The sequence below is a fragment of the Dipodomys merriami genome, unplaced genomic scaffold, assembly GCF_024711535.1.
Source record: "Dipodomys merriami isolate MVZ:Mamm:240054 unplaced genomic scaffold, mDipMer1.0.p SCAF_459, whole genome shotgun sequence".
Classification (NCBI taxonomy): Eukaryota; Metazoa; Chordata; class Mammalia; order Rodentia; family Heteromyidae; genus Dipodomys; species Dipodomys merriami.
Window position 1 is genome coordinate 504,271 of NW_027206023.1, and position 24,628 is coordinate 528,898.

General features: G+C 45.1%; 1 long non-coding RNA gene across 1 annotated transcript in view; it reads right to left on the minus strand.

The window, feature by feature from the left end:
• Positions 1-365: 365 nt before the first annotated feature.
• The window catches only part of LOC138808604 (uncharacterized), a 79,069-nt gene continuing 54,806 nt past the window's right edge, over positions 366-24,628 (minus strand). The window contains exon 4 of the long non-coding RNA XR_011366518.1: positions 366-720. This is a non-coding gene — a long non-coding RNA (uncharacterized lncRNA). The remainder of the gene's footprint in view (positions 721-24,628) is intronic.

The following is a 24,628-nucleotide window of genomic DNA, read 5'->3' on the forward strand; positions in this document are numbered from 1 at the left end:
TACTTAGTTGAGGTAATGATATCAATTTCTGGGGCATAAATAAGTTAACTATTTAGGAATCTTAGAATTCAGAGTAAACACCATTTTTGTGCCTCAAATACTACAAGTTGCATTTTAAGATGTGCAATGAGGGGATGGGAAGGTGGCTCAGTGGTAGAGTGCTGGTTTTGCATGCATAAAGCCCTGGGTTTGATCCTCAGCACCACATAAGAGAAAAAGCCAAAAGGGGCACTGTGGCTCAAATGGCAGAGCACTAGCCTTGAGATGAAGATCTGAGGGATAAGGAGATGTGAGGGGAGGGATGGGAGGGGAAAAATAAAGGAGGAGGCAACAATACTTGATAAGAAATGTACTTATTACCTTGCTCATGTAATTCTAACCCCTCTGTACGGTATTTTCACAATAAAAAATTATTAAAAAAAAAAAAAAAAAAAGCAGAGGGATAGTGCCCAGGCCCAGAATTCAGGTTCCATGACCAAAAAAAAAAAAAAGTGCACTGAAATGCATGCTAAAGTTACACACTTAGGTACAGAAAGAGTTTGAGGAGTAAGTAATCTGTACATCACCTCATTCAAAGCTGCAGACTGCTCTTCAGCTGCTGGCTCCTGACACCTCTGCAGACCATGAAGGCACCAGGCAAGAAGAATCACAGCCATCACTGAGGCTGGAGCCAGTTTTGTGGGATCCAGTGTTGAGTTGCTGGAAGGCAGGGAGAGGCTCCTTAAAAAATATGAAATTAAGGCACTGTCAGAATACATCAGTAGCCGGGCGCTGGTGGCTCACGCCTGTAATCCTAGCTACTCAGGAGGCTGAGATCTGAGGATAGCGGTTCAAAGCCAGCCCGGGCAGGAGAGACCGTGAGACTCCTATCTCCAATAAAACCACCAGAAAACCGGAAGTGGCGCTGTAGCTCAAGTGGTAGAGCGCTCGCCTTGAGCTGAAGAGCTAAGGGACAGCGCCCAGGCCCAGAGTTCAGGCCCCACGACCGACAAAAAAAAAAAAAAAGAATACATCAGTAAGTGATGACATGTCACCCCATCTGGACTGTCCCATTGCAAGATCCCCAGCACCACCGAAGAGGAGGATCCACCAATATATCAGATGGCCAACTGTTAAGAGATTCTCAGAGTGGAAGGAAGGGGGCTCAGGCCTATGGTGAATATGACACTGGCCACCACCCAAACTCAGCGTGTTAAAAGTTATGGATTAGATTGAATTGGTAAATAAAGTAGAGCTAGATTGGTACTGGTGACTCACACCTGTCATCCAAGCTAGTCAGGAGGCTGAAGGCTGACAATCATGATTTAAAGGCAGTCTCTTCAGAAAAGTCCATGAGCCTCTTATCTCCAATGAAACAGAAAAAAAGCTGGAAGTGCAGGTGTGGCTCAAGTGGGAGAACATCAGCCTTGAGAAAAAAAGCTTGGTTGACAAAGTGATGCCTGGAGTTCTAGTCTCAACTCCAGAAGGGGAAAAAAAGGAAGGAAGGAAATGGGAAGGGGAGAGGGGGCAAGGGGATGAGGGAAGAGGAGGGAAAGAAGGAAGGAAGGAAGGAAGGAAGGAAGGGAGGAAGGGAGGAAGGGAGGAAGGGAGGAAGGGAGGAAGGGAGGAAGGGAGGAAGGGAAGAAGGGAGGAAGGGAGGAAGGGAGGAAGGGAGGAAGGGAAGAAGGGAGGGAGTGAGGGAAGAGGAATCCAGGACACAAGAACTATCCTGGGATATGGAAGGGGCTAGTGTGGATATGAGACATTGAAGAGTTAAAAGTGGCTTCGTTTAGAAGCAGTAACCCTTCTGCTGCTCATATTAACCTTGGGCCCACCTGAATTTCAGAAACCGTCTTGTTTGTGCTGAAACTGCTAAACCATAGATTACTTGAACAAAGCTACTTTGAAGTCAGGCCCCACTTTGTACTATAGCTGGCCTTGGGTCCCCACAAACTTCAGGAGATGACCAAGCTGGCCCAAGATAAACAGACCCTGTGAACAAACCCAGACCACCAATTATCCCAGCTACAGCTTATCAGAACCCAACTAGCCAGGAAACTCCCTGCTAAGCTTTAACTGCTCTGGAATGCCCTTTAAGACCCAGCCAGTTTGATAACTCCCTACAACCCCTTATTGCCTTGGAATGCCCTGCTGACACCTCTTGTTGCCTTAAATTTGTCAGTCTGTGATTTCTTTTTTTTTCTTCTCCTTTTATCCCTTTGTAGTTTTTGCCTTTATAAACACTGTGAAATTTCAGCTCGGGGCTTCCTCCTAAGTTCTGCTGAGTCAGTGTGTGGGACAAAGCCGGAGCTGCAGCCCACCTGAATAAAGCCTTGGTTTTGAAGTGATCTTCTTGGTGGGGGTCCTGCAACAGGTGTACAACCACATGAGTTTGAGTTCCAGCCAAGCCTGGGTGGGAGAAGCTACTCTGCCTGCAACCTTTTTCTCACCAATGCCCCAAGCACTATTGCTTCTCCATATATTTGCTTATACTTGCTTTCTCTAGTTCTGAAGACAGAAATCAAACCCAACTCAGCTTAGCACCTGCTAGCTAGGAGCTTCAATTGTATTCTCCCCAATGTATCCTGGGGAGTATTTCCATCAGGTCTTGCCATTCTGGTCCACTGTAACAGCCCAGCCTTGATGCCTAGCCCTGAGGGCAGAGATGGGGGAACACCCTGACATCTTGATTGTCCTTTTCAGAAACATGGCAGGCACTTGACCAGTCACAGATTGATGAGTGACTGCTACACAATGCCAGAGGTGAAGAAGGGCTGGGGTACAAAGACTGACTGGAGTAGCATTCTGAAAAAGCCATAATCTCTGGGAAGTAGAAGTGTGGCTCCAGTAGGAGAGAACTAGTAATGTGCAAAAAGCTAAGTGGGAAGCCCTGAGTTCAAGCCCCAGTACCAGCACCAATCAATCAATGAGAAAAGAGCTACAATGTGCTCTCAGTGCCACTGGTGATGTGCAGGATAACCCAGCACCAGGGCTTTGGTGCCACACACTGTCTCTAAGAAGCCAGCAGAGATAGCAGACACCATGTCCTTTTTGCTGAGCTTCCTGTAACACAGACTCTTGCAGGAGCAGCCTAAATTCATTTCTTTTTCATTTCCTTGGAACACCACTGCTGCTAAACTAGGACAAATCCTAGAACAGGCCACCCACCTGCCCACCCACCTGTAAGGCAACATGGATTTAACCTGACACCAGGAGATCTCATCTGAGAGCATCCAATTATCAAAGCCAATTATCAAAGCCAAAAAAAGTTAAAAAAAAAAAAAAAAGCCCAGGACACAAAGGATAAATCTGGAGTGAAGATGTGCTCCTTCTTGCCAGGCCCAAAGAAACATAGGTCCCATGGTTTCCTTACTTACAATAACTAGTATATGTCAGGGACAAGCAGAAAAGGTCAAAAGCTATGTACATATGACCAAATAAGATGATGTCAAGTGAAATGAACCCCAAGATAGCGACACAAGTTTTGTCTTTTTCTTTCTTGCTATGGTTTCTAACGTATTTATAATGTACCATGTGATTTTTTTTTGTTTCTTTGTATGTTCTTCCCCCAAGGTATACCCCCTGTTTTCACTGTATTTGATGTCAATGCCCTGTATCTTGTATATACAGTTTTCTAATTTGGGGAGGGAAAGGGAAAAAACAAAATATTTAAATAGGGATACAGGTTGATCCATTGTAACAATGAGATGTACAAGACACTATGTTGAAAAATGAACTTTACAATTTAGGCATGGGTAGGGGGTGTGGGGGTTATGGAGCGTATTTGTGGAGGTGGGAAGGAAGGGATGGTAGGGGAAAAGCAAAAGAGGAGGCAGCAATGCTTGATAAGAAATGTACGCATTACCTTACTCATGTAACTCAACCCCTCTGTACAGCATTTGTACAATAAAAAATGTATTAAAAAAAAGATGTGCTCCTTCTCATCAATAATGCTCTTAAGCATTTAGGTGTTTTCATATCTATTACTTCAACTATTCTTATAAAATTTTCCTGAAAATACTCCAAATTATAGAGCTCAGAGATAATTGTCCTCATTTTACAGATAAGGGCATTGAGGTTCAGAAAGGCTCAGAAAGTGGGCTGGTGCAGGGTTCAAGTAGTAGAGCAACTGAATAGTAAGCAGCAGGCTCTGACTTCAAATGCTAGTACAACCAAAAAAGAGACAGAGGAAGGAAGGCATGGAGGGAAGAGGAGGGAAGGAGGGAAGGGGTCAGGGCTGACATGAAAGGAGGGTAATGAATGATCCCACACTCTAACCACTCTACAATATTCTCTATTCTGCATTCTAAAGAAGTTTGAAAGAGGGGCTGGGAAGATGGCTCAGTGGTAGAGTGCTTGCCTTGCATGCCTGAGGCCCTGGGTTCGATTCCTCAGCACCACATAAGCAAAAAGAAAAAAGCCAGAAGTGGTGCTGTGGCTCAAGTGGTAGAGTGCTAGCCTTGAGCTGAAGAGCTGAGGGACAGCGCCCAGGCCCAGAGTTCAGGCCCCACAACCGGACCCCAAAAAAAAAAAGAAGTTTGAAAGAATGGTTTGATAGTACCTACTACAGTTTCAACTGTCAAGGGCCTTTGTTTGCTAGGCTGGTACTCTACCAAAGACTGGTACACTACCTCTTGAACCATACTTCCAGTACTGCCTTTTCCTGTTTTTTTCAAGACAGGAGTCTATTCACATCTTTTTTAAAAAAAAATTGATACTGGTACTTGGGCTTGGACTTAAGGCCTTGTGCTCTCACTTGTCATTTTTCCTCAACTCTGCTGTTCTTGAACCACACCTCCACTTCTGGCTTTTTAATAGTTAAACAGAGAGAAAAGTCTCACAGATTTTTCTGCCTGGGCTGGTTTCACACTGTGATCCTCAGATCTCAGCCTCCACATTAGCTAAGATTATAGGCATGAGCTACCAATGTCCACCTTTTATCTATTTTTCTAGAGCAGCTCCAGGGACTCCTTGAGATTTATCTGCCAAGTAAGAAAGTTTTATTCCTAGGAAAATTCTGTCCCCATGTTCTCAGAGCCTGTCACTACCTCCCCCACAGCCTATGGGAACCTTGTCCCAGACTCCCTATGTTAGCAAAATGAGCTCCCTCCCCATAGTTTAATACACTCCTTCTCCTCTCCACAGCTGAGCATGCTCCCTTCTTAGGCAACACTAGGCCCATTTAAAAACACAGTAAATAATCAGCCTCCACAAACTTAAGATGGCATTTCTCTGGAGCAGCTACAACCATATAAGGCAACAAGAGCCCCTTAGTGTGACCTTCAGGTCTGGGCAGATGCAGGGCCTCTTATCTATTATTTGGACAGCAGCCTAGTCTGCCATGATGAAGCCCCTGGCCCTCACCAGGGTCACTACCTCCTAGTCACTTGTATCACCTCTTAATCCTCCTAGGTTATACAGGTCACCTCAGAAAATACCAGATGATTCTTCTCACTGCTACCCTGTGAGAAGGTGTCTTGCCAGCCCCCCTCCCAGCAATAAACCTACCTTTGTTCTCTGTACCTACCTGTCTCGTGGTTCTCTGACAAAGTGCAAATACTGCTCTTTTTACCTAAAAATCATTTACCATCCCTCTAAATTACCTATAATCCCCAACTCCATGGTGCAGAGCATAGGTGAAGTGATTTCTGTTTTTAAATCTCACTGGATTGTGGGTTGATCACCTCCTATGGTTCTTCCAACTACAAAATAGGATGAATATATCTTTGTCTCCAGTTGGTTGATCTCAGCAGACTTAAACCTTTGGAAAGAAAAAGGGTTTCTCTTCACCTTATGTGCTTTTCAGAGACCACTTACTATCAGTCTGTTTAGTTCCTTAACAGTATTCTTAATTGTTGGGTGCCAGTGGTTCACACCTGGAATCCTAGCTACTCAGGAGGCTGAGATGTGAGGATGGCAGTTTGAAAACAACCTGAGACGTCTGTGAGACCTTACCTCCAATTAACCACCAAAAGTCAGAAATAGAGATGGGCCTCAAATGGTAGAGCATCAACCTTTAAGCAGAACTAAGCAAAAATACTCTGGCTCTGTGATTACACCCCAGTACTGGCACAAAACAACAACAACAACAAAAAGTCCGCAGCCAGGCGCTGGTGGCTCACGCCTGTAATCCTAGCTACTCAGGAGGCTGAGATCTGAGGATCGCGGTTCAAAGCCAGCCCGGGCAGGAGAGACTGTGAGACTCCTATCTCCAATAAAACCACCAGAAAACCGGAAGTGGCGCTGTAGCTCAAGTGGTAGAGCGCTCGCTTTGAGCTGAAGAGCTGAGGGACAGCGCCCAGGCCCAGAGTTCAAGCCCTACGACCGACAAAAAAAAAAAAAAAAAAAAAAGTCCGCAGTTCCAATAACCACTGTCATATTTATTAATTTGCTTGTTTACCACCTAGGTGTCTCTTCCACAAGAATGTAAGGCACATATCTTGCTGGTTACATAGTTGGTACAACAATAAATGTACTGAATGAATGAATGAATGAATGAATGAATGACTCGATCCATCAAACAACCAATGAATCAATCTTATTTGCATTTGACCACTGTCTAAAGCCCACAATATCTCAATTGCAATAACCAAATTAGGTACAATAGTCAAATAACCTCATGAAGTAGGATAGATAATAGCTTTCTATTTTTCTTCAGCATAAAAATAAAATTAGTGCACAGAAATGGAGGGACAAAGGATGAACAAAAAGCAGTGGTAAGCCTGACACCAGTGGTTCACACCTGTAAGCCTAGCTATTCAGAAGGCTGAGATCTGAGGATCACGGTTCAAAGCCAGCCCAGCCAGAAAAGTCCATGAGACTCTGATCTCCAATAAACCATTAGAAAACTGGAAGTGGTGCTGTGGCTCTAGCTGCAGAATGCTTGCCTTTATCTGAAGAGCACAGGGATAGCGCCCAGGTCCAGAGTTCAAGCCTCACACCGACAAAAAATAAATAAATAAATAAAACAGAGGAGAAAGCTGCAAATACATGAAGGCAGGAGCTAGCTCCTCCCTAGAGCCTCCCTCTGCTACCATCCATTCTGCTTTCCACTTTCTCAGACCTCTCTAAGAAGTCTGTCTCCCTTCTCATGATCAGTCATGGAGCAGAGCATAACTTTTCTGGCAGATGTAAACTTCTAGAGTGTACATCAGGGGCTGCACCTTGGATCCCTTGTGCCATTCATGATGTCAAGCACACAACAGGCTCTCAAATGGCCTCCAATTCTGTCACACTCCTCCCCTGAAGAGCTGGAGTCTGGTTCTCTTCCTGTACAGAGGCAGCATTTCAGATATTATTTCTAACTTAATGAATAGAGCTTCTGCCCCGGCCCGCGGGGTCGGTCAACAAGGGCTCGAAGAGGAACTGACCTGAATGAGAGACAAACCAGACACGAGGAAGGAGACCAAGACAGGGTTCTGATCAAGGTCTCAAACTTTATTTTTTACACAGCAGTATATATAGCACGCTGAGCAGGGTAATTAGCATCAGCAGGTCAATAGGGTTGCTAGGCACCAAAACTGCAAAGTATATCTTGCAAAAGGTCATAGGTGGGGAATCTTCAGAAGGTGCCAATCAATGTTGTCATAGGTAAGTTTTAAGGCTTAGTGGCTCTTCTTTTTTTGGGTCCAGTCGTGGGGCCTGAACTCTGGGCCTGGGCGCTGTCCCTTAGCTCTTCATCTCAAGGCTAGTGCTCTACCACTTGAGCCACAGCGCCACTTCTGGCTTTTTTCTTTTTGCTTATGTGGTGCTGAGGAATCAAACCCAGGGCCTCAGGCATGCAAGGCAAGCGCTCTACCACTGAGCCACCTTCCCAGCCCAAGGCTTAGTGGCTCTTATGTAAAGTGGTGGAGGTTCTTATGCAAAGTGGTGGTGCCAAGCAATGTTTTCAAACAGGGTATCAATAGGCTCCAAGGCTTAACAGCTCTTATCAAAGGTAGTAGCTGTGTTTTCTAGCAAACAGCACTTGGTTCCCAGCAAGCTTCAAGTATCATGGACATGTTCAGAGACTACATTTAGGTCAAAGAGGGAATAGAGCTGTCAGCTTGATCTTTTCCTCCTTCCTGAATCATTTGGTCTAGAGAAATCAAGCTACAACACAGCACTGTGAGCAGACCACCCAGCTCCAGTTGAGACCCCAGAAGGGTGAAGAGCTAGATATCATGACTACAATCTCACACGAACCAGACCACTTCATACAGCAAAGTGCAAATCCCTGACCCACAGAAACTATGAGGTGTTTGTTCTATAAGTCACCAGATTCTAGAATTTGTTAGGAAAAGTGAGGAGAGGAGCAGAAGGGAGGGAAGGGAGGGAAGGGGAGAGAAGGGAAGAGGGAGGGAAGTGGGGGAGGCCTCTAGCAAAGGCTAAATCACACAGCCCAGACATACTCTGCTCCAGCCAACTCTGCTGGAAACTAGTTTCACCTCTTGCTCTTTCTTTTCCAGCCCCAAAGCCCCTGGCAACCACACAGCCCTCCTGGAACTATGCTCTTCCTGCCCTTTTACATTTATTTGCTTTTTCCTGGGGGAGTGAGGAACGGGGAGGGTCCTTTTGCTCTTCCTAACATCCCTTTTCCATTTTATTTGTTCTATTCAATGCATTTTAAATTTTGTATTTTTCACAGCCTTTATATATATTGGCTGTGACCATTCCCCACATTCATTTGATCATTCCCTCCCCCCACCCCGCCTCATCTATCTACATTTAATGTTTTGAACCATATGGACCAATTCGAAGTTTGTACGTGGGCTGGGAATATGGCTTAGTGGTTGAGTGCTTGCCTAGCACACATGAAGCCCTGGGTTCAATTCCCCTGTACCACATAAACAGAAAAATAAGAAGTTTGTGTATATATGTGTGTGTGTGAGTGTATATGAAAGAGACAGAGACACTGACAGAGAGAGAGACAGAGGGGGAGAACAAGCATTCCATGTAGTAAGAGGCAGGTGGTTTTCATGCAGTCAATGTGGCTGGGAACAGAGGTGGGGAAGACAGGAGAGGAGGGGACCAGGAGTAGTTTCCTACAGGAGAGCCAGGGGCATTATTCACATTTCCAGAGATCACTATGACTGATGAGTAGAGAAAGTCATAAAAATACCACAGGTTAAGCACATCTTTGCCTCAATTTCAAAATCTAAAACATTAATAACTTCTTAACTCATTTAGCAACAAAATCTGATCTAAAAAGACACGTGTATTAATAGTCTTTATTTATCCAATTCATGTGTTGTCTGAATACATTTTGGCCATGGGGGGAGGGAGGTGCCTGATCACAGGGAACCAAGGCTATTCCACAATACACTGTATGCACTGTGCCAACATTCCTAATTTTAAGAACACTTGTGTGGATGTTGCAGACTGACTGCTTGGGTCCCTTCTGCCAAATTCACCAATGTGCCAGAATTTGGGGTGATTATTTCATGAGGAGGGAGCCCCAAGAGTGGGATTAGTGTCTTCATGAGAAGAAACAGGAGCTCTCCCCTGAACACTGTCTTCACCCCTAATTGTTAATTGCAAAAAAAGCAATTAGCTATAAACTAGCACCTTGACCATGACCTTGACTCTGGCAGCCTTGAGCTCAGACTTTCAGTTTCCCCAACATGAGAAATACAAGATTCTGTAAATCCTCTGTTCAAGTTCTGTTCTCTCAGCTCACACTGACAAAGACCACCAATTATCAATATTTTAATTCTCTGCTGCAACACAACCATCATTGCCCACTATGCAGAATGCGATACAGCCATTCCAGATGTTGACCTTCCAACTACCACAGTGGTGTGAGACCCTTCAGGGGGAGGATGGTGGCCAGGCATGGCCTCTCCAGGTCCAGCTCCTGGCAGAACAACTGCTCTATTTAGCTGTGCACAGGATGGAGATCAACATCATCCAACACCAACATCTCACACCACCAATTTCCTTCCCTATGCCTTAGCAGAGCTTTCAGTAAGTTCTCCACCACTAGGTAAATAGCATGGCTTTCCCCTCTCCAAGTCCCACTCGGACTCTTTCTTGAGAACTCTGCCACGGCCCTGAGCAGAAGGTGTTTGGAACCACTTCCTCAGCCATGTGATGGCAACTCAGATAGTGGCTGCTCCTACAGCTGATATTCCTATGTCCTTTACAGTTTTTTTTTTTAATTTTGGTGCCAGTCCTGGGGGTTTGAACTGAGGACCTGGGTGCTGTCCCTGAGCTTCTTTGGCTCAAGGCTAACACTCTACCACTTCAGCCATAGCTCTATTTCTGCTGCCCAGACTGTCTTCCAATTGCCATCCTCAAATCTCAGCCTCCTGAGCAGCTAGGATACAGGCTTGACCAACTGGCTCGTTAGCAAATCTCTCATTAGTCTATTCTCTTGTTTTATAGTTAAAAAATCCTCTGTATTAACCTGGTTGAAGCCTGACTCTGAATTCTAAAGTGTGTCCACTACAGAGGGTCTAGGTTAAGAGAACCCACACTGGGCATAACAATGGCATCACTATCACAGTTACTAAGCACCAGGCACTATTCAAAGTGGGGTGTGTGTGTGTGTGTGTGTGTGTGTGTGTGTGTGTGTGTGTAAACTCATTTAATCCTAAAACCTATCCCCTGAAGCACTAAGTAGTATAATTATGTCCATTTTATTGGGGAGGGTCAGTGCTAATCAGCCGGGACAGGAAAATCTGTGAGATTCTTTTTTTTTTTTATTTGTCTGTCACGGGGCTTGAACTCTGGGCTTGGGCATTGTCCTTGTGCTCTTCAGCTCAAGGCGAGTGCTCTACCACTTGAGCCAAGGTGCCACTTCCAGTTTTCTAGTGGTTTATTGGAGATAAGAGTCTCATGAAAGGTGAGCGCCCCCGTGGCTCATGCCTGTAATCCTAGCTACTCAGGAGGCTGAGATCTGAGGATCCCAGTTCAAAGCCAAGAAAGTCCGTGAAACTCTTATCTCCAATAAACACTCAGAAAACCAGAAGTGGCACTGTAGCTCAAGTGGTAGAGAGCTCGCCTTGAGCTGAAGAGCTGAGGGACAGCACTCAGGCCCAGAGTTCATGTCCTATAATCGACAAAAAAAAAAAAAAAAAAAAAAGTCTCAAGAACTTTCCTGCGTGGATTGACTTGGAACCATGATTCTCAGATCTCAGATTCCTGAATAGCTAGGATTACAGACTTGAGCCATCAGCCCCCAGTGTCTGTGAGATTCTTATCTCTAATTAACTACCAAAAGAGCCAGAAGTGGAGCTGTGACTCAAGTGGTAGAGCACTAGCCTTGAGCAAAAGAGGTTAGGGACAACACCCAAGCACAAAGCTCAAGTCCCAGGAGAACGTCTCCACTCTCCCTCCCCCCAAAAAATTAAAGAAATGACAAAAGAAAGAGATTAAGAAATGTATTCAGGCTGGGCAGTGATGGCTCACACCTGTTATCTTAGCTATTCAGAAGGCTGAGATCTGAGGATCATGCTTTAAAGCCAGCTTGGGCAGGAAAGACCATGCTAGATTATTAGACTTTCCCAGAAAACCTCACAGACATCCAGGTACAGAGAATAAAGAAAAGTTTATTGCCAGGAAAGGACCCAGCAAGAAACCTTCTCACAGGGGAGAAGTGAGAAGCAGCACCAGCTATGTCTAAGGTGACCTATATAACCTAGGAGGTTTAGGAGGGGCTAGAAAGGACGAGGAGGCAGAGACCCTGGTGTGGAAGTGTGGGCCAGGGGCTTCATAATGGAAGATGAGGATTTATGGCTACTGTCCAAATAGTAGATAAGGGGTCTCTCAACTGCCCAGACCTGAAGATCACTCTAAGAGGCTCTTGTTGCTTACATGGCTTATATGGTGGTAGCTATTCCAGAGAAGAGCCATCCCAAGGTAGAGGGTGTTGGAGGCTGATTATTTACTGCCTTTACCAAGTGGGCCTGGTGTTGCCTAGGAAGGGAACATACTAAGCTGTGGAGAAGGGAAGGAGTGTACTAAGCTATGGGAAGGGAGTTCATTTTGCTAACTGTCCATGAGACTCTTCTCTCCAATTACCCATCAAATTACCCATCCAATTACCCAGACACAAAACTGTGGCTCAAGTGATAAAGCTCTAGCCTGGACCAGAAAGGCTTAGGGAGAGCGCCTATGTTCTGAGTTCAAGTCCAGGACCAGCACCAAATAAATAAATCAATAAATAATGTATCTAAACACATATAACTAAGACAGTGATGTCTGGATCAAACCCAGACAAAACAGAGGTCTTGAAAGGTTGGTATTAAGGCAGAATGAGAATGAGGCAAGGAGACAAGGGGTAGTAAGGAAGGCAGTCTGAAAGGTACCACATGGCCTTTACTGGGCTCTCAAGGTCATGTCTGAAATTCACTGTCTGGCAGCAGTACAACAGGTCTGAAGGTCAGAGACTGGGTCCCTCCCTCTAGGAATATTGGAGTACCAGTCTGGGGCACATTCAGTATTCGGTAAGAAACTGATGGATGACTCACATGTAAATGAAGCAGAACCATAGACTCAGCCAGCAGCCCTCAATCAGGCTGAGACTGCACAGCAAGGCCTGGAACTGGAGTGTACACATCCTTCCCAGGATCATCCTGGGCTTCTCCCTGACTCACCTGGCCCAGCTATAAATGCTTGACAGAGGTAAACAAAACAATTAGTTGGCTGCATGACTTAGTTACTAAACACAGTATTCCATGAACTGCAAGGTAGACTAGGCAGACCCAGCTCTGCCTATGGCCCAGCTTCTCCCAAACCTGGGGACTTTGACTACTCCTTGCTGTTTTCCCAGTCCGGACTGCTGTCTGTGCTGCACCTCTGCCTAGAATCACATGGCTTCCCACCCCTTCCCTAGCCTTTAGGGCCTGGCTGAATCATCACACTCAACTTGAAAAGAATAGTCAGGGCTTCCCTTTTTAGGAGGCCAGGCTCTCCCATGAACTTGCACACACCTGTACTCACAGAAGCCAGAGAGACACACTGCATTCTGGGATTAGGACTTCAGGCTCTGCAGGCCAGTCAGCATTTCAGCAGCCAGCTGTGTGGCCCTGAGTGAAGCATATCTCTTGCCCTATGCTTAGTACCCTCATCTATAAAATGGAGCAATTATGGTCCACATATTATTAGGCTGATGTGATCATGAGCAGGGTACCAGATACTGCAATCCTAGTTAATGAAGAGGCTTGATAAAGAGAGTCACACTTCCAAATCAATCCGGGCAGAAAAGTCTGCAAGATTTCATCTACATGGAAGGCAGTGTGTGCTTGTGATGTCAGGAAGAGCGGCAGTCTAGAATAAATGAATCACATTCAGGTATTCACTCAGGCAGGAAGTGAAATCCTATCATAAAAAAACAATCAGTAAAAAACAGGGCTGCAGACATGGTTCATTTGGCAGAGCACCAGCCTAGCAGAGTCCAAACCTCAGAACCCCCAGCCCCCTAGAGAAAAAGAACAATAATATAGAGAGTACTTAGTACTGCACCAGCAATAACTATTATATATGATGAATATCCTGAGCTCAGATGTTGCAGATTATTTGGCATCTGGATACCTGCAGGTGGGCACAGTAGATGAATGAAAGGATCCATTCTCTTTTAGCATCAGCTGCTGCTCTCCCTGGCTCCATGCTTCCTTCATGTTCCTTCACTTACCTTCTTGAGACATCTGTGCTTCCCTCATCCTAGGCTTACAACTACCCACAGCCACAAGAATCCTGCAAGTGGATTTTACATCTAATATCAGCTTTGGGTTTCAGTTGAAACACTAAATACAACAAGGAAAAGGTGCTTTTCAATTTTAATTTTATTTCTTCTTGTCATTATGGCTTTTTTGTTTTCTGGGTTGGCTAATGGGTCATTGGGAATTCAGTCACTGAAGTTGTTACTTGTTTTGGCTAGAAATGTTATTTATGTAATAAATACCAATATGGGGGATGATTAAAACACACACATTGACACACACACAAAAACAAAAACAAAACAAAACAAAAAACCTTCCCTCACTGCCTCCTGCCTCCCTGCCTCCTGAAGTCCAGCTTCTATAGCCCAGTCATCAAAGCATTGTGACCGGTCCCTTACCCACCACTGCAATTACTCTCTAGCAGATATTAACAGAACTTTCAGTGACTCGGCCTCACCCGTTATAGCTGGAATAGGCCCCCTCTTACCACGTGAGAGGCCCAGTCATACTGCATACACATGACTACAGTCTTGATCTTCTTAAGGACCACCTTAAAATTTACTCACTACTTTAGCCAGGCACAAGTGGCTCATGCCTGTAATCCTAGCTACTTAGTAGGCTGAGATCTGAGGGTCTTGATTCAAAGTCAGCCTTGGCAGGAAAGTCTATGAGACTCTTTTCTCAAATGAACCACCACATAACCAGAAATGAAGCTGTGGCACAGCACCAGCCTTGAGCAAAAAAGTTAAGGGACAGCACTCAGAGCCTACATTCAAACCTCAGTATTTGCATCAAAAACAACAAAAACAAACAAACAAAAAAAATCTTATCACTTGCAGAAGCCTTTTCAGATCTCCACAGCATAATCTCTTCATGGTAAAACATTCCACTGGTCTCCTCTTCCAGAGGGAATTATTCTATGTCCTGCCTTGCATGCTACAGCTCTGTCAACTCATTTGTGTTCCCTGTTACACTGAGAGTGTTTGGGTTTGTTTCTTTCTTTCTTTTTGCCAGTCCTGGGGCTTGAACTTGGCCTAGGTGCTGTCCCTGAGCTTCTTTTGCTTAAGGCTAGCACTCTACCACATGAGTCTCAGCAACACTTCTGGCTCTTTGTCTTTATGTGTACTGAGGAACCCAGGGCTTCATGCATGCTAGGCAAGCACTCTACCACTAAGCCACATTCCCAGCCCTGGGAGTGGTTTTTTATAACTACCACACAGAACTCCCCCAAATTTAGTTTGGATCCAGAACAAAACTGTTGGTATCAATGTAGATGGAACTCAGATCAAACTGAGAGACATTGTAGTGGAGTGACAAAATGCAAGGACCACATATTCAGACAATGATGTTGATGGAAATCTCTTAATCAGGAGAGTGGTTTTAGTTAAAGAACACTTATGGGCAGTGGGATTTGTTAATCCTCCATGGAAGGAAGGATCATTTGTAAGAATTAAAAAAGGAACAGAAGGAGCTAGAAGAGATCAAGACAGTTATCCCTACCTCTGGGATCGCTTGGTGTGCTTTGGCCAAAAGTAGCATAACCCGGGGCTGGGAAGGTGGCTCAGAGGCAGAGCGCTTGCCTTGCATGCATGAGGCCCTGGGTTCAATTCCTCAGCACCACATAAGCAAAAAAAAGAAAAAAGCAGGAAGTGACACTATGGCTCAAGTGGTAGAGTGCTAGCCTTGAGCTGAAGAGCTGAGGGACAGTACCCAGGTCCAGAGTTCAGGCCCCATGACTGGACCCCCCCAAAAAAAGAAGCATAACCCCAATCTCTGACTTCGTCTTTGTAGGGGTAGTCTTTCCAACAAAGTAGCGTAGGATTAAGGCCCCACTCTATTCCAGCAGGAACACCCTTTAACCATGTTAATTACAATCACCCTGTTTCCAACTAAAGTCATATTCTGAGGATTGAGTCTTAGAATTTTAACAGGTTGTTACTGTGTGTGTGTGTGTGTGTGTGTGTGTGTGTGTGTGTGTGTGTGTGTGTGTGTGTGTGTCTTGTGCTGCTACTGCAGCTTTAATTCAGGGCCTGGGAGCTGTCCCTTAGCGTTTTCACTCAGACTTTTTGGTGTTAACTGGACACTAACTGGACATTGCTACCTGACCAGGCTTTGAACTGTGATCCTCAGATCTCAGCCTCCTGAGTAACTATGATTGCATGTGTGGGCCACTGGTATAACAGATCTTATTTGAGGAAACAATTCCATCTGTGAATCCGTTTACCCCTTCATGGGGCCTAAGGAAAGACTGAGTCACTGGGATGCAGCCTTTCTCCCTAAGAGACCTACCTCTGGTCCCAAAGGACCCTCACCCTAGCTGCAGCAAACACCTTCCCCCCAACACAGTAAACAGAGGCCCACATTTCCAAGAACAAAATCTTACCCCAAAGAGACTCTTTTGTGCTTAAAAAGACCATCTCAATTATGAAATTGTAACTCTCTATACATCATCTTTATTATGGTGGTAAAAAATGGTTTTATAAGACCATCTGAAGGGAGAGAACTAGACAGATCCTCACTCAGAGACACCACCCACAAAGCCATGTAGGCGAAGGGGATGGACAGATTGATGCTAATGGACAGTTTAAGAGGAAGTCAAAAAAAAAAAAAAAGAGGAAGTCAGTCAGTTCAGGCCAGGAACCAGCTGCTCTTCCAGGAAGCTCATCCTTCTGAGGTATCTGATCTTACCTGAGGAAATGAAAGCACAAGAATGCAGCCTCCTGAGTGAGAATGTGTACAGTGTCTCCTAGCACCAAGAGCAGAAAGACTTCCAAATGACATACAAGGGAACAGCAGCAGATAAAGAGTCCTGGATGCCCGGCATCCATTGCTCAAGCCTATAACCCTAGCTATTCAAGATGCTGAGATCCGAGGATAGAGATTCAAAACCAGATAGGGAAGACAAGTCCATTAGACTTTTACCTCCAATTAATCACCAAAAAGCCAAAAGCAGAGTATGGCTCAAATGGTAGATTCACAGTCTTAAGCAAGAAATGCTAAAGGCAACCAGGAGCCAGTGGCTCATGCCTGTAATCCTAGCTACTCAGGTTGAGATTTGAGGATCATAATTCAAAGCCAGCCTGGGAAGGAAAGTTTGTAAGACTCTCATCTTCAATTAACCACCAGAAAACCAGAAGTAGCAGTGTGGTTTAAGTGGTAGAGTACTTGCCTTGAGCTGAAGAGCTGAGGGACAGTGCCCAGGCCCAGAGTTCAAGCCCCACGACTTACAAAAAAAGAAAGAAATGCTAAGGACAGTGCCTAGGCCCTGTGTTCAAGCCCCAATACCAATAAACACACACACACACACACACACACACACACACACACACACGGAATCTCAGCAGGAACACAACAGTCAGTCAAGATACTGATGCTACTATGTGCTTGTCTTTGGAAGAATCAGTTCATAAGACAGATGAGGTCCTGAATCTTATGGTGCTCACGATCTAATGAAGCAGAAAAACAAACAAGTAAACCAACAAGCAAGCAGATTCTAGTCAGTGGATCATTCACAGATATGTTGCAGAGTGATAAGGGAATTTCTAGATGTCAGCTCTAAGAGATGCCTATCAAAACAGATGCCCGTGGCTTGTTTCTGTAATCCTAGTTACTCAGGAGGCTGCAATCTAAGGGATCACCCAGACAGGAAAAGCCCATGAGGCTCTTATCTTCAATTAACCACCAAAAAAGCCAGCATGGGATTGGTAGTTCAAGTGGAAGAGTACCAGCCTTGAGCAAAAATGTTCAGGACCCAGGATGAAAACAAAAGAAGCTAACAATAACAACACCAAAGGCTGTCGGAGGGGGCTGGGAAGGTGGCTCAGTGGTAGAGCACTTGCCTTGCATGCCTGAGGCCCTGGGTTCAATTCCTCAGCACCGCATAAGCAAAAAGAAAAAAAGCCAGAAGTGGCACTGTGGCTCAAGTGGTACAGCGCTAGCCTTGAGCTGAAGAGCTGAGGGACAGCACCCAGGCCCAGAGTTCAAGCCCCACGACCAAAAAAAAAAAAAAAAAATGGCTGTCTGAGGTGACACTAGAGCTGAAACCTCAAAGGTGAAGAGAACTAAGTCAAAGTTGTTAGGAAGAGCATTCATTCATTCTCTGAGCAAAAACCTAAGGTAGGAAGTGAGCCCCCTGTGTAAGACAGCCAACAGGCTGGAGTGTGATGGTGAACACAACCAACACACACAAAATGAAGCTGGAGGGGTACAAAAGGGCCAGACAAGGCAGGAGCTTGAACTTGAGCAGTAGCTGCAAGGCACTAATGAATTCTAGAAAAGAGATAGGAGCCTCTGATTTTACTCATAAATGCATTCTCTGGCTGGGTGTTAAAAATGGACTGAGATTCCAGCAGAAGTGGGGAGAAGAGCTAGGAGCGTTGAGCAAGGATCCAGGAAAGCTAGGATAGGGTAAGAGGAGGGAAATGGGCAGAGTCAGAATCAAAGTTTGGGCCAGATTCAGTAGAGAACTCAGAGCTTCACTGAGATCCCAGGGCTAAAGCAGGAACATTAGAACTCACTCTCCCAAGTCACACAACATACAGATAAGGACACAGAGGCTCTGTCAGGTCAAGGGTCTACCCAGAGTCAAATAGTTCAGGATGGCCCCCACCTCACAATGCAGAACTTCTACCAGGAAGAAATCAGAATAGGGGTTGGCAAATAAAGCTTTATTGAAATACAGCATATTCAGGTGATGAATATACTGTGTGTGGCTATATACATACTACAGTGGCAGAAGCGAGTGGCTATAGTGGAGACTGTATTATCTACAAAACCATATATTAGGCTCTGGACTACATGATCACATACAACACACTGGTTATATTTGGAACTAGAGCTGCCAGAGACAAAAGAAGTGTAAGGTTCAGAGAGTAAATCTTGGGAATCCTCTCTCCCTAGCCATAGGCTCACTCTAGGGGCTGTCCTGCTGAGAGGACTCCTTCAACATTACTTCACTCCTGGGAAGGCCTTAGGAAAATGACAAACCCACCATAACATCCATGCCACTATGCTGTACAAATTACATTCTATAAACATTTCCAAAAGACATAGATGAATTCTACCTGCCAGGAAAGATACAGAAGGAGACAAAAATGATGAAGATCCTCTAAGTCACTATGGGCCACAGCAGATTACCTAAGCCCTGCTGAGCTAAACTGAGTGAGATCCCCCCACTGGGGTGTATTCAAGTCAAAGATGGCTGCCCATCTGACAGGGAAAAGGTTAAGAGAGATTTGACAGGGCTGGGAATGTGGCTTAGTGGTAGAGTGCTTGCCTAGCATACATGAAGCCCTAGGTTTGATTCCTCAGTACCACAGAAACAGAAACAGTCAGAAGAGATGTTGTGGCTCGAGTGGTAGAGTGCTAGTCTTGAACAAAAGGAAGCTCAGGGACAGTGCCAAGACCCTGAGTTCAAGTCCCAGGACTGGCACAAAGAGGAGTGGGAGGAGGGTGGAAGGGAGAAGGAGGGACAGGACAAGGAGTGCAGCAATTGTGGGTTCTAAAATGGTGTCTTAGGGGCTGGGAAGGTGGCTCAGTGGTAGAGCTCTTGCCTTGCATGCATTAGGCCCTGGGTTTGATTCCTCAGCACCACATAAGCAGGAAAAAAAAGCTGGAAGTGGTGCTGTGGCTTAAGTGGTAGAGTGCTAGCCTTGAGCTGAAGAGCTGAGGGACAGCGCCCAGGCCCAGAGTTCAGGCTCCATGACCGGACCCCAAAATGGTGTCTGATAGCCACCACACACAACCACACATACACACAGCCCAACACCAATTGGGAATGACACAGAGAGATGAGATTATTGAAAGCAGGGTTGGGGTCAAAGAGGCACATTAACACCACAAGGAGAACCCCATAAGGCTGGGGGAAGAAATCCATACCTGGACTTTCCTGCCCTTTATCTGCTACAGAGAGAAAGAGTACAAAACCTGATGATTCACATTAAAAGTCATCAAATGTCCCTTTAATACCTCTGGCATGGTGCCTGGCAGCCCTTCTTAATGTGGACTATTGTTCCCTGACAGTGCTTTGGTGGCAGAAGCAGTCACCTGCCTTGCCCACTGCCAGGGGAAAGCAGAGAGCAGAGGGAGGAGACTGCATGAAGGAGGGAGAAACAGGCAGGAGTACCCAGACCCATGGAACGACACCTCTGGAAGACCCTCTTCCTACAGCTCACCGCAGATAAAGGATGACTCACCCCTTGCCACAGCACGTGACAGCTGCCCCAAGGAAGGCCAGGTGGAAAGAGATATGGGTCAAAAAATGAACCAGCCCCGCCCTATTCTTTTTTTCCTATGATAATCCTGGGGCTTGAACACAGGGGCTTGCCTGGGCCCTGGCCCAGAGTTTTTGTGCTCAAGGATAGTGCTCTATTACTTAAGCCACAGCTCCACATCTAGCTTTTTGGTGGTTCATTGGAGATAATAGTCTCCCAGATTTTGAACCATATCCTCAGATCTCAGCCTCCTGAGTAACTAGGATTACAGGCATGAGTCATTGGCTTCTGGCTCTGACAAGCCCCATTTTAGCTGTATTCTGCTGGCATGGGAGACAGGTAAAGCTCTATTTACAGGCCAGGAAACAGAGGGTCCAGGGAGGTTAAATGCCTGGCCTCCTGAACTCAGTCAAACACGGCAACCATACAAGCCAGGCACAGTGGCTCATGCCTATAATCCTAGCTACTCAGGAAGCTGAGATCTGAGGATCATGGTTCAAATCCAGCCAGGGCAGGAAAGCCTGTGAGACTCTTACCTCCAATTAACCACCAGAAATCAGAAAGTGGGCTATGGATCAACTGGTAGAGCACTAGCCTTGAGCTGAAGAGATGAGGGACAGTGCCCAGGCCCAGAGTTCAAGCCCCACCACTGACCAAAAAAAAAAACAAAAAACAAAAGTAATGGGCTAAATGAATGGCAGCCAGTTATTACTACATATATCCTCCTCATTAAGATTCTTACAAGTAGTATTTTATGTTGTGTCTTCCATCATCTAAGGAAGCTGAGGAAAATTCAGCATTCACAGCTTCAACTTCTTAAAAACCCAAGAACAAGAAGAAAAACTGGGGCTGCTTTTTGTTTCCCCCTTCCTTCTCCTATCTCTATTCAGCAGAGGGCAGCAAACAGGAAGCATGGATAGATCAAAGAGTGAGAAAGAGAGCCACATGCAGAACCAGCTACACATGCATAAATACACCCCCCACACACACAGCAAGTGGAATTGTTTAGCTTCCAAAGTATGAACAATCTACCTCCTCATGCTAGGAACAGCAGGGGAAGTTGGAGAGACAGAAGCTCTTTTTCAGCTCAAGAGATTTTCAGTGAGCTGACTTTGCATGCACATGAGAGAGGAGCAGCTCTCAGAGCAGGGAGAGGAAAGCAGCCACAGAACTGACAAGAAAATTCTCAATGAAGACAGCTTTCAACTAATCATCTTGAGGCAACAAGGCTGGCAATCCTAACACCCAAGCTCTCCCCAGTGAGAAACTGAGGCCCATGCCATTAGCACCTCAGCCCAGCGGTGTCAGAGAGTGCTGATCTACAGGATACAGGTTCAGTGCTCCACAAAGACAGGGCTAGAGTGGCAAAGTGGTGGCATTTTGAGGGTCAAGTTTAGTCCCCACGATGTCAGCAGGGCTCTGACATGGACATCTGTCAGCCTCTTCTCAACTATCTTTCCCACCACCACAACCAGGAGTAGCCAGCTTCTTCTCTGTGTAAATGCTCTTTCCATATGACTGAGGTGGCCCAATCCCATCCCTAGCTCTAAGTAGGATAAGTCACCCAGCACAGCCCATCTTCTTGACTAGTGATTATGAATGAATCCTATCATAATAAACACATCAGATCCAAAGTGGACCAATAAGTTTGTACAAGATGTTATGTCAAAAAATGAACTTTACAACTTTGGCGTGGGGGGATGGCGGAGTGGGGGGAGATGGGAAGGGATGGGAAGGAGAAACAAAGGAGGAGGCAAGAAAGCTTGGTAATAAATGTACTCATTACCTTGCCCATGTAATTGTAACCCCTCTGTAGTATTTTCACAATAAAAATAAAATAAAAGATTTAAACAGATCATGCTAAGATGTCTTTTCTATAGAGGCAACAGAGATAGATTCTCTCCTCTAGGGTCTGGGTATGGATATAAGGTCAAAAAGTGTTATCATATTTTACCACCAAGGTATGGAGGGGCATGGGGAGTACAGAGTGTTCAGTCTAATATAAAGGCAGAACCAAGAGAACTTAGAGAGAAGAAGCCCATGCCCTGACAGTACTACAAACTTCCAGATCATACCATACCTAAAGCCAACTAGACCTTGTGTGTCTTCTTACTCATTTAAGCCTGCCTGGCTCAATTCACTAGTTGCACCTGATAGTGAAGTGGCCCTACTTTCCATGCATAGCAGCGACAGTGCCACATGGCACGTGTGATTTACTTTCTCTACTTTCCTCTTGAATCCCTTCAGGTTATTCTAACTTCAGGTTATTTTACTTTCCCTTACTTTAAAAGTAATCCAGGCAAGGTGATTCAGGCCTGTAATCCTAGCAACTGAGGAGGTAAAGACTGAAGGATCAGAGTCTGAGGCCAGCCTCAGTCAAAAAACCAACACAAGAAATCTGAGAGACTTCATCTCAACTAATGATTTGAAGCAGTGGGCATGCTTGATATCTCAGCCATGGAAGAATCACAATGGCACATATCTATCTTTCCCAGTGACATAGGAAGCAGCAGGTTCACAGCGCAGGCATAAAATGAGATCCTACCTTAAGAATAACCAATACAAAATAAGGCTAGAGGAATGGATTAAGTGCTAAGTTCCTACCTAGCAAGGGCAAAGCCCCAAGTTTAATCCTCAATATAACCAATTTTTTAAAAAATTACAGGCCAAGTGCCTATAATTCTAGCAACTCAGGTGACTAAGAGTAGGAGGATCGCAGTTTAAGGCTAGCAAGGGTAGAAACACTCATGAACCCTCATTTCAGAAAATAACCAGCAAACAGCACAAGTATGTTTATCACAGCATTATTTCCATAGCTAAAATATGGAACCAACACAGATGCCCCTCAGTAGATGAGTGGATCAAGAAAATGTGATGTGTATGTGTGTGTGTGTGTGTGTGTGTGTGTGTGTGTGTGTGTGTGTGTGTGTGTGTGTGTGTGTGTGTACACACACAATGGAATTCTATGTCTCCATCAGAAAGAATGACATTGCCCCCATTTGTTAGGAAATGGAAGACTTGGAAAAAATTTATTAAGTGAGGTAATTCATTAAGTGAGGTAATCCAGGCCCAAAGATACATAGGTCCTATGGTTTCCCTTATTTGCAATAACTAGTATATGTCTAGAACAAGCAGAAAAGGTCAAAAGCTATGTACATATGACCATATAAGAGGATGTTAAGTGAAAGGAACCCCAAGATAGGGACACAGTGGTTTGTCCTTTCTTGCTATTGTTTTTAATATATTTATAATGTACTGTTTTTTGTTCTCCCCCCCCCCGCCATTTTCACTGTATTTGATTCCAGTGCCCTGCATTTTGTATATACATTTTTGTAATTTGGGAAGGTAAGGGAAATAAGAAAATGCTTAAATAAGGATACAGGTTGACCCATTGTAACAATGAGATGTAAAAGACACTTAACAACTCCGTTGGGGGGAGTAGAGGAAGATGGGGGGTAGCTGAGGGAGGTGGGGAGGGAAGGGATGGCAGGGGATAAACAAAGGAGGAGGTAACAACAATACTGGATAGGAAATGTACTCATTACCTTTATGTAACTGTAATCCCCCTATACAGTATTTTAATAATAAAATACATATAAAAGTAACCAGAGAGAAAGAGAAAAGGATTGAGCGAGCGAGTGAGAGAGCAAACGAGAGAGAGAGAGAGAGAGAGAGAGAGAGAGAGAGAGAGAGAGAGAGAGAGAGAGACTGCAAGCTGGAGGCGTGGATGAAGCAAGCAAGTGAGCAAATGCATGGCACTGAATTCAAACCTCAGTACCATCAAAAATAATATTAAGTAAAAGACTGGAAAGAAAATTTACAAAAATGGATCTGCAAAAATAGTCAGGTATCACTAGCTACTCAGGAGGCTAAGATCTCATGATCATTAAAAAAAAAAATCTCATGATCATGCATGGTTTAAGGCCAGCCCATGCAAGAAGACCATGAAACTCTGATGCCCAATTAAGTACCAAAGGGGGGAGGGAACCCAGTGGGAAACAGAGATGTGGCTCATATGGTACACCACTGGCCTTGAGCGAAACAGCTCAGGGACAGGTGTGTGTGTGTGTGTGTGTGTGTGTGTGTGTGTGTGTGTGTGTGTGTGTGTGTGTGTGTGTGTGTGTGTCTGTGTGTGTGTGTGTGTGTGTTGGGTGGGGAGGTTCTAGCAGCCAAATGGTGTAATTACGTACTGGCTGGGGTGTTTGTTTGTGTGTGTGTGTGTGTGTGTGTGTGTGTTGTGTGTGTGTTGTGTGTTGGGTGGGGAGGTTCTAGCAGCCAAATGGTGTAATTAGGTACTGGCTACCAAAACTGAAGCATGCTAATTAGACTCATGAGGGAAATAACAGTAGACATGGATCTAGTATGTGGAGGGAAGAAAGTCTTTGCAGCAGAACACAGAGGACTTGGAGAGCACTGTGTTCATGTCTGCATTCCTCCTGTGAGAACTCGAGTATGTGATGTCCCTTTTGCTGCCTATTTCCATAATGGACTAGTGACTTCTCAAGCACCTCCCTCCCACTTTAACACTCACTCAGCAAAAATCCAGTTTTCCAAGTGCCACACCATGTGCTATGTACTCAAAGAACACAGTGTCAACACATCTCCACCTACTGAGGCCATGATGCACTTCTTAGCCACAGGAACCGCAACAGGCTACATCCTTTCCCCATTGAATTGTACATGCTACAAAGGCTAGATAAGCTACCTCCATTCCCCATGCCATTGTGGTTGTTGGAGAAGCAAAAGTCTCATTTAAGTCTTTCTCTTTCTGACTATGACCCAAATATAAGATGC